At 44.0% G+C, this 10826-nt stretch overlaps 1 long non-coding RNA gene and 1 other non-coding gene across 3 annotated transcripts in view; one reads left to right on the top strand and one right to left on the bottom strand.

Annotated features, from left to right (window-relative positions):
* Window positions 1-2889: 2889 nt before the first annotated feature.
* TRNAT-CGU lies at window positions 2890-2961 on the bottom strand. The gene has a single exon. It is a non-coding gene; the product is annotated as a tRNA-Thr (tRNA).
* Window positions 2962-3533: 572 nt separating this feature from the next.
* LOC117883550 overlaps window positions 3534-10826 on the top strand; it is a 48684-nt gene continuing 41391 nt past the window's right edge. For both annotated transcript variants that reach the window (XR_004647319.1, XR_004647318.1), the window contains exons 1-2: window positions 3534-3707; window positions 7988-8042. This is a non-coding gene — a long non-coding RNA (uncharacterized LOC117883550). The remainder of the gene's footprint in view (window positions 3708-7987; window positions 8043-10826) is intronic.

Here is a 10826-nt window from a genome sequence, read left to right as displayed (position 1 = left end):
TGTAAGGCTTTCAGGATTTGGCTCTGTATTTTTTAATTTGAGTGTACATAGGCTCCAGACCATCTTTATGATGGATGGTGAGTGGAGTTATAGGATTTCATATACCCTTTATGATAGTCTTGCCCCTTTTTGCAGTTCTTTCAAGAAAAAAAAACATGTATTTAAACAAGCACTGTATCATACTGCGCAATTCTACTTCAGATTTATTATTGAGGTTGTAGAGAATGAAAAACATGCTTTAGGGAATTAAAAGATATGTCTTGGATTTATGAATCTCATTGTTTGGTGGTTAATCTTTGAAAGTATCTGTGGACATCATGCTCTAAAGGGAAGGGTAGGGACGTTATGTCTGAATGTCTGATAGCTAACTATAAAAATATTTTAAAAAAGATAATTCACTGTAAAACATTTCGTGTTGTATTCCTGCATTGCCTTTGCACCAAAAACTGCCACTGATATCGGACACAATGAGAGTAAGCAATTTGTATACAGTCGACATAATCCCTTATTGGAGTAATCTAAGTAAACATTTAACTATCCAATGTGATTTTTCTGTTAGCAGGTCAGTCTGAATGTTTCCATGTGGGAATCATTTTCATTGTATTTCACACGTAGAAAAGTACAACAGTAAGGTGGCAAGTATGCAATATGATTTTTGCTTTTTTAACATGTTAGCAAAATAATGCCACTAGTTATCTAATGATTACATACAAACTTAAATTGGTTTATGAAAGATTTGTGTAATGAAAAATCATACTTTTTGGTCTCGTGAAAATTTAATCTTGATACAAAGAGATTTTTGTTTAATTTTACTAATAGTTTTATATCATTATCTACATTCAGGTAGGCCGTCAGGTGGACCATTGGCTCTCTTGAATATTAAATATTAAAAATCCATGCTGGCAGTGATAATTCTGTTGATAATAAAGACTAGATTGATTGCAAAAGGCTAATTCTCAGGAACCCTGTATTTTACACCATATGGATTACATATCAATAATCTATTTTGGTTTGATTATTTGTATGACACAGTAAAAGTACCATTGCAAAAAGAGCCAAATGTAAAATAAATAAAAGTCTGTTCTTTAAATCAAAGTGCAGGATGCATTATTTTTGGTCTACCAAACATATTTACCAACTAAGTTAAAAACAAGCTTTACCCAGACCTAATATGACTTGTGAAAAAAACTAATGGCTTGAAAAAATTGTAAAGTTCTGAACTCAGACAACAAAATTGTAGAAATGCCTGAGAACAAGCAAGTAGAACTGATCAAAACCAAAAGTGAAACTGACCAGATTAGATTAATTGTCCCAGGTGGGTGAAATTCAAAATGTAAAGAAATAGTAAAGAGTGAACTGCAAATCGTTCACATCTTAAATTTGTTGTGTCATTATTAACACAATTAAGTACACTTTAAATTTCTTTTTATCTTGACCATGCAGTTGTAAACAAAATACTTTTTATATTTTTGCAGTGTAAAGCATTATACCCAAACCTACTTACCAATAATACTTCTATTTAGTGTCACAGATAAATTTATCTCATATTTTACCACTCCAAATAACCAAAATAAAAGCAGGACTTACATTCTTTAAAAACAGAGAGAAACATTTATAGGTGACATACTGCTCCTTTTATTATGATCTATGATTTATTTATGATTTATTTATTGGGTAGGGAAGGATAGCTCAGTGGTTTGAGCATTGGCCTGCTAAACCCAGGGTTGTGAGTTCAATCATTTAGGGATGGGGCAAAAATCTGTCTGGGGAGTCGTCTCCTGAGGTCCCTTCCAACCCTGAGATTCTATGATCATTATCCAACAAATTTGATAGACAACTTTTGAGAATGGCTACACACCTACACATAAGTGTATTGAAGCATGAGAGAGGGGAGTGTGTGTGTGGTTGTAGTGGTCTTTATGTGCTTTGAATGGACCAACAATCTTCTCCTAATCAGTTCATAAAGGTTGGGACCAATCCCATATTCCTGCTGCTGGTATCAAACGTCCCATTCCTTTTTAGTTCACCAGACATGCAAGATCAGGCCCCTGAAAAGGTACTCTAGACTAGAAAGACTGCATATTTAGCTTTGCAGGAACTTGAATAAACAAGGATAGATTGGTATTAGGTAGAGCCAAATAAGTATGAGAAGAGCTCTAACGGGTAAGCCCTGCTCCCATTGAAATCAATGGGAGTTTTGACATTGATTTCAGTGGAAGAAGGCTCGGGTCCATTGAGTAGAGTGGGAGTTCACCGTGGTCTGCACGTCCAAGAAAGCTCTCCGCTTCTTGGTCTGCATTGGCACTTGTGGTATTCAATGTGTTTTGTTTGCTGTTTTCCTTCAGAGTATGCATTTATAGGCCTGAAATACTGCACAACTTGTTTTTTCTCTCATCGCATTTCAGTTCCTGGCTGCTGGAAATAGGAGAAGGAGAAAAAGGAGAAGCAAGGCAAGCCTGTAAGGGAAAGAAACACAACTCCCAAGTGCTGTTACAACCTGGCTTGGGAGAGCCACCTCTCTTTATTTCTCCAGTTTGAGGGGCATTAGATCTGCTGCATGTTGGGTGAGAGTGCCAAGAAATTGGGGTGAAGGAGGCATAAGAATAAATTAGGATACAGAGAGAAAACAGGGATGGAGACAGTTATAGCTGGGTAGATACGGCATAGACCTGGACTGAATAGTCAGGAGGAAAGTGACAGCGACTAATGCAGTACGCGCGAGCTACAGACATGTGGGTTTTCAGGAGACAGAAGGAGGTGTCTGAAAAGACCCTGTGTGCGGCTGTACCAAATCTTTGGGTTCTGCTGGACGGTACTGAGCTTTCCTAGAGTCCCCTAAAAATGATCCCATCAATTCTTCTCGGGAAAACCACCCGCTTTAAGTGGGTCAGGCACGGACGGGGTTCGAACCCGTGATCTTCGGTTTACGAGACCGACGCCTTACCACTTGGCCACCGCGCCTGCGTTAAAATCGCCGCTTGACAGCTATATATGCTGGCACCACTCCCGACAGTGGGCGTGTTCTTGAGACACCTCCGAGTGCGTGCGCAGCATTTAGTGACACCGGCTCCTCCCACTTTCAGTGGTCCGAGTACGCATGCGCACTGGTTTGTTAACGCGAGCTCTCAGTGTTGTTGGCAGTGCGCTCTTGTCTCGCTGCCCACTAGCGAGCTCGGGGGCTTCGCCGCCGTTCCCCGCAGAGCCCGGCACAAGGGACGCTCCGGCGTGGGGAGAGTGAGGGGGTGTTTCCCGCCCAGGCTGGGCGGGGGAGGGGGACGCGGGTGTTAAATTCCCTCCCCTTGTTCCGTTACGGGCGGGAACGTGAGCCGGAGGGGGGGCACGGAGCGTCCCCTCATTCTAGGGGAACGGGTCAAGGGAATACGGGGAGACCAGCGCTTGGCCCGCAGCCGGGGGGGGGTTGCACACTCACGTTGCACAAGTGGGGTGATAAGGGGGTGCCTGGGGGAGAAGTGGGAGACAGGTTTTGGGGTGAGGGGTCTATATTGAGGTGTAGGAATGGGGGGTGTCACTTGAGATGCTTCCGCCTCAGTCTGCGTGGGGCAGAAGTCAGAGTTCAGCAGGGAGGTAGGTACTTCCTGAGAAACGCTGCAGTCGCGAGCTTTCTGCACCGTAACTCTTGTATGGAATATACAAATGGGATAACTATTATTGTTTGCCAGTAGATGTCAGTCTTTTTATATTAGTACGTAAGTACAGACACAGCACAAATCCATCTACTACTTTTGTACAGTGTTAAGATTTTCCTCAGACTGAAAAATTCCACTCTACAGGGTCGGGCCCCCCCGGTGGGCTGTGGGCAGGTTTTGGGGGGGCCGCCAAGCAGAGCCAGTGTTAGATTCGCTGGGGCCCAGGGCAGAAAGCCAAAGCCTCAGTGCATGGGGTGAAACCCCCAGGGCTGCACCTCACTGAACAATGTAGCTGTGGCGTGGGGCCCCAGGCAGTTGCCCTGCTTGCTACCTCCTAGTGCTGGCCCTGGTTTTTATATGTAGAAAACCAATTCTTGTGGCACGGGTAGACCATGGAGTTTTAATAGCATGTTAGGGGCAGGTGTGTTGGGGGAGGGGGGCTCAGAAAGCAAAAGGTTGAGGACCCCTACTCTAGTGCTAGGGCAAGGATCAATCCCAACTCCATAGATCAGTGGTTTTCAAACTTTTTTTTCTGGCGACCCAGTGGAAAAAAATTGTTGATGGCTGTGACCCCATGAGCTGGGAATGAGGGGTTTGGGGTGTGGGAGGGGCTCAGGGTTGGGGCAGAGGGTTGGGGTGCAGGAGGGGGTCAGGGCTCAGCTGCATGCTTGGGTGGGGTTGGGGATGAGGGGTTTGGAGTGCGGGGGGGGGCTTGGGGTAGGGGGTTGGGGTGCAGGTTTACCTTGGGCGGCTCTCGGTCAGCATTGCAGCGGGGGTGCTAAGGCAGGCTTCCTTCCTGTCCTAGCACCGCGGACCATGCTGTGTCCTGGAAACGGCCAGCAGCAGATCCGGCTCCTAGGTGGAGGTGGGCAAGCAGCTCTGCGCTGCTCTTGCCTGCAGGCACCGCCCCCCCCAGCTTCCATTGGCCAGGAAGGGGCCAATGGGAGTGCGGAGCCAGTGCTCAGGGCAGGGGCAGCACGCGGATCCCCTTGGCCCCACTTCCTAGGAGCTGGACCTGCTGCTGGCCACTTCCAGGGCGCAGCGCAGTGTCAGAACAGGTAGGGACTAGCCTGCCTTAGCTGGGCAGCACCGCCGATGAGACTTTTAACAGCCTGATCGGCAGTGCTGACCAGAGCCGCAGCAACCCAGTACTGGGTCGTGACCTGCAGTTTGAGAACCACCTCTGTAGATCTTTCCTAAGCATATCTCTGAGGATAAATCGACAATCAGGCGTGCTGCTCTACTCAAACTCTATGCATCATGTGGGAGTGAGCCTCCAAGCCCAGGTCCATGGGCTTGTGGTAATGGGGCTCACACTAGTGCTCTAAAAATAGCTGTATAGACACTGAAGATTTGGCTCTGAAGCTGGGGAAACTTTGAGAGCCTGAGCCCCAGCCACAAAGTTAAAGCACCATCTGTACAGCTGTTTTAAGGACACTAGTGCAGCCTCTGCTCACTTGAGTCTGGATCCAGGCGTGGAAGTTTGCTCCCAGACACAGTGTAGGTATGCCCAGAGAAATCCTATTAACTCCTCTGAGGAGAATTATCCCAGACACCCAAATTAAGTTGTGTTTCCTTGGTTAATTTTGTAAAGTATGATCCTTCTGATTGCTGATGCCAGACAAAATCAAAAGGTTCTACCTGGTGCAACGAGTCTAAGCAAAATTAAGCTGTCTCAGTAGTGATTGCCTATGTTCAAGAGTAACCTTCCTTGCCCTCTTGGTGTATGAATCCTGAATCCCTGCTGTTCTCAAAAATAACGGTCTAAATGAAGAACTGATTCATTGTCCAGTCAAGAAAAGAATTGCACATATTGGCATTACTTTATCACAATAAGTTTCCTTCACAGATAAACCATAATAATCTTGCATCTAATAGGAAATTTATATCCAGGGACTTGAGAAACTCATGACTTCTAACATTTACGTGGGTTAATTTTGGGCTTTTCCTGTATTTCCTGCCATGATCTCTTCTTGGAACTGTGGTGCTAGGAGCATACATTTTCTTAATGGTTCTGCTACTTTTTTGGAAGTTCCCCATTTTTTCTGAATTATTTTCTTTTTTACTTGGATCTCAAGGAAATATTTAGTTTCTTCATTGTTGAATGGTAAACTATTTACATTTTCCATATCTGTTTCTCTTTTTACTCTGCTTCTCCTAGATGGGTTTGGCATGGAGGCATCAGTAGGTTTCTGTGTCTGTAAGGGGAAACCCCACTTACGCTGCATACTTCTAATATGCCATTCAGGCTGATCTCTAACGTGTTCTGGAATAAGTGGTATATCTAGTTCTGTGACTTCTCTTGCAGTCCCCATTGCTGGAATCACTGGAATTAGGAGTGATTGGAAGAAGGAGCCTTTGGAATCATTTTTCCTAAGGACTCTATCTGAGTAAGAAGAATTTTCCAGTGAGCCAAGTGATGTTTCTGTTTTATATTAAAATCAATATGCTTGGTTCTCAAGCAAGGGTACACAGAGATCTTCCAGGGGGGTATATCAACTCATATAGATATTGGCCTAGTTTTACGACAGGCTACATAAAAAGCATTAGCAAAATCAGTACAAATTAAAATTGCATACAGATAATGACTTGTTTATACTGCTTTAGATACTATATACTGAAATGTAAGTACAATGTTTATATTTTATAATTATGTGGTAGAAATGAGAAAGTGAGCAATTTTTCAGTAATAGCGTGCTGTGACACTTTTGTATTTTTATGTCTGATTTTGTAAGCAGTATTTTTTAAATGAGGTGACACTTGGTGTATGCAAGACAAATTGGAATCTGGAAAGGGATACAGTAGTCTGAAAAAGTTGAGAGCCATTGCTCTACATCAAACTTAAACAGCAGTGTAACAGGCTTTTAGTGTTTATTTGAAACACTCCTACCATTTTTGAAGGTGTCGATGCTACTGGGGAAAATGTTAAGTGGCTTTTGCTGACTCACTCTCGTTCATATATCAATACTCCATCCAGATACAAGGGGGAGAGAATCTAGGCTGTGGGCTGAGCTTTCCCAAAGAAGGAAACTGAGCCCTGGTCTACACTGGAGGGGTGGGGGGGGCAGGGAGGATCGATCTAAGTTACGTAACTTTAGCTACGTGACTAAAGTAGCTGAAGTCGACGTACTTGGATCTACTTACCGCGGTGTCTTCACTACGGTGAGTCGACTGCTGCCACTCCTCCGTCGACTCTGCCTGCACCTCTGGCCGAACTGGAGTACAGGAGTCAACGGGAGAGCACTCAGGGATCGTTTTATCGTGTCTAGTCTAGACGCCATAAATCGATCCTCGCTGGATCGATCGCTGCCCGCCGATCTGGCCGGTAGTGAAGACATACCCTGAGAAGCAACTGTGCCTAGGAGAAGGTATCTTTTTTTTTTTTAATTTTTTAAATAAAGTCATTCCTGTGGAAAAGGATGAGTTTTTAAAGCAGTTTTCAGTGTGTGGATGCTGTCTAAATCTGAACCCGGGCAACACCGAGCTGATTCTGGAATAAAAAGGAAAGGTTATTAGTCCACTTCTCCTACTAACACCTTTTTGTATTTCTCCGTGTCACCTCTTATTCATGGAGGGAAAAAAACTCTGACAAAATCCATAAAGCCACCATGTTGTTCTCCTTCAAATGCTTCCTGAAGACTTATCTCTGCTCTGAAGCCTCCAAAACAATGCTGTCTAGCAATGGTTAGGCAGGTGGCAAGCTGTCACCTATGCAAAACATGCTTGTTTCACTGTTATTTGTCTTGCCCACACCCACGTTTGTTTTATCTACTTGTTGCAGCTCATGTCTTGGCATAACCCTAGAACATGAGTGAGCTCCTTGGCTCAGGAACTGACTTCCTGTTACATGTTTGTACTGCACATAGTCCAATGGGCAGGAGCGCCGCCAGCTTTTTTGTCGCCCTAGGTCCCGCCCCCGAAATACCGCCCCCGACAGAGGCAGCAGAAGGTCCCGCCCCCGAAATACTGCCGACAACCGGGGCGGCTGAAGATCCAGCCGCTGCAGTCGCCGCCCCCCAAATGTTAGCGCCCTAGGTCGCCTAATGGGTTGCGCCGGCCCTGCCAATGGGGCCTTACTCTGTGATATTGGGGCCTTGCTACTGTAATAAAGCTTTAATATGCAGTTATAAACATATGTTTATGTAGTGTTTATGAATAGAAAGAAGCAAATGAACAGCCAACAATAACATTTCGGAATTAATCTAAATGTTCAGCAAGGTTTGGAATAGGTTCTAAGCACTTTCTGGAGCATTGTTTGTTTTTTTCCAGATTGTTTTACTGATATTTAACTGCTTTAACGTGGTGATTTTGTGACATGTTCTTTTCATTCTGTTTTCCAGGGAGATTGAGTTGATTTGCAGTTTAAAATTCAGATTTCAGAAAGATGAGACAAAGGTTTGTTGATAAAATATCTCATTTAAAAGAAAAATAATGTTTTGTATACACTTTGAAGTTTTGTGTTTCTTTAGTATCATTGTTTAGTTCATGATGTCTTATCAATTATCAGATAGCAATCAATCCAAAACAGATATTTCTTGCTCACAAGATGTGTTATGATCGTAATGTCATAACTGCAGTTTTGATTATATTGGAAGATTAAAGAGGGTTATTAGCGTATATTCAGGAATAAGATATCCTATCTGCGTGACTAATATGGCCTCAAGTACTGTGTCTGATACCTCTTTATGTGCCAGGCAGTCTTGTCAAGAGTTTTGACAACCAGCTTATATTCAGGTGGTGGATAACCAGTCAGAAAGCATGGCAGACTTGCCACAAATCAAGTGTTTTTGAGTAAACCCTGAGTATCTAAGTTAATACAGATGAAGATATGTCTTGGTGCCAGTGATGTACTGCCAGTGTTTTAAACAAAAGGCTCCTACAAATATTTATTTCCCTTAGCCTGCGATAAACACCCTATACTGGGTTTGGAGTGTTCAGCAGAGAGGCAGAAACAGGGTTTTGTTTGGGTTCCTGTTTAGACAACAAGGCTTTCTAAACCATAAACCATACTTTTATATTTTGTTTCTGAAAAATTTGTATAGATGTTTGAGAGTCTATCTATCTATCTATCTGTCTGTCTATCTATATATATGTTATTCTTGCAAGCATCAGTCATTAATGCTGTCTTTGCGCCTCATTCATGGAGATATTTCATACCAGTCATGCACTTATGGTGCATCTCACAGTGCCTTCCACTTAATTCAATCACTAGTTAATGTGGCATTCTGCTTCATTTGATGAAAATTCAAGGAACTAAGTCATTTTATTAAAAATGAAACTTTTAATATTTATTTTGATTTTATTTTAACCAGATAAAATTCAGTGAGTGACTATATAATCTTAACACACTCTGTCGGAACACTTCCAAAAATAAAAACGTGTCTGCATTAGTACTGCTACAAGGTATGAACCTGAGAGAGACTTAACAGTCACTTAGAGACATTTTTAATGAAATGTTATTGACAACATTAATGGAATGAGGCCCATGATTGTGATCTTTCTGTGTCTCCTTCAAATAGTCACATTTGATGTCCGAGTATGAGGTTCAATAATTATATTTTTTTGCCTTCCATTAGAGGGTCTTGAAGAACTTTATCGCATTAATTATTTAATTAATACCTATTAAGTATTGCAACACCCTTTTGACACATACTATTATCCCTATTTTACAAGTGAAAACATTTATGCACAGAGAAGTTATTACTGAAATTCTGAAATATAGATGCCTAAAGTTAGCCCCCTACATCTGTATATAGGCACCTAAATAAGTGGCCTGGTTTTCAGGAGGAGCAAAGCAACTGCAGCTGCCAGTGAAGTCTGTGGGAGTTTGACACCTCTTTAAACAAAACAAACAAAAAAGTACTGACTCTTCTGGTTCTGATTGAATAAACCATTTAAGCCTGTTCTTAAAGTTCAGCAAAGGGTATATGCTTTGCTGGATTAGGGGTTTAAATGTAGGCACCCAGGTTTGAAAATGTTGGCTTCAGTGTCTTCTTCAAGGGCCCAGGGTGAGTCAGTAGCAGATCCTGTAACAGAACTGAGAAGTCTTGGGCCTCAGTCCACAAAGGGACTTAGGCACCTAAATGTGGGATTAGGTCCCACTGTGATCCACAAAACTCCTGCTGAATCTTTAGGCACCTAAACGCACTCATTTTCTAAATTTCTGCCTCTGGATACATGCACCGCTGCCTCAGTCTAAGCATCCAGACACCTGTCTCCTACCTAAGTCCGAGAGCGATCTCCAACCAGGTAAGGATGGACACTTGCCCTCTTAAGTTGTGTGTGGTGCCTGCTCTGGTAGGCAGGTTCAGCAGTGCCTAACAGATCAGATCCCATTCAAAATCTGGGTGGAAATGATGCTCCTGCTGCCACCACTGCCCACTTTAAAATTTTTGCCCCAGTAGTTAGAGCACACACCTGAGATGTGGGGGAGACAGGTTCAATTCCCCCATATACCTTAGGGGGAGAAAGGATTTAAACAGGGCGTTCCCACCTCTCAGGAGAGCACTGTGAGATATTCTGATGTAGGGTTCCTTCAGTCTCTTCTGTTGAAGCTGTTCCACTATGGATAAATAATTAGAGTGATTGAAGAAGGGGGACTGGACCTCCCACATGGGCGCCCTACCCACAACTAGACTACAGAGATATTTATAGATTATATATACAATTTTTTTTTCTCTTTCTCTCCTCTTCCCCCCAATGTTCCCCATCTGTAAAATGGAGTTAGTGATATTTCCTTTCTCCCACTTACTCCACCTCCTCTTGCCATTTTGTGTGGAGTGAGGCGGGTACCTAACTCTGCAAGAAATTGATTAGGCTCCCAAGCTGCCTGACTCTAGGACAGGGGTCAGCAACGTTTGGCACGCGGCTCGCCAGGCTAAGCACCCTGGCGGGCCGGGCCAGTTTTATTTACCTGCTGACGCGGCAGGTTCGGTCGATCGCGGCCCCCACTGGCCGCGGTTCGCCTTCCCGGGCCAATGGGGGTGGCGAGAAGCCGCGGCCAGCACATCGCTCGCCCGCGCCGCTTCTCGCTGCCCCCGTTGGCCCGGGACGGCTAACCGCGGCCAGTGGGGGCCGCGATCGACTGAACCTGCCGCGTCAGCAGGTAAATAAAACTGGCCCGGCCCGCCAGGGTGCTTACCCTGGCGAGCCGCGTGCCGAACGTTGCCAACCCCTGCT

This window comes from Trachemys scripta, chromosome 10, assembly GCF_013100865.1.
Source record: "Trachemys scripta elegans isolate TJP31775 chromosome 10, CAS_Tse_1.0, whole genome shotgun sequence".
Taxonomy (NCBI): domain Eukaryota; kingdom Metazoa; phylum Chordata; order Testudines; family Emydidae; genus Trachemys; species Trachemys scripta.
The sequence above is the reverse complement of the archived record's forward strand: the minus strand, read 5'-3'. Positions and strand labels throughout refer to the sequence as shown.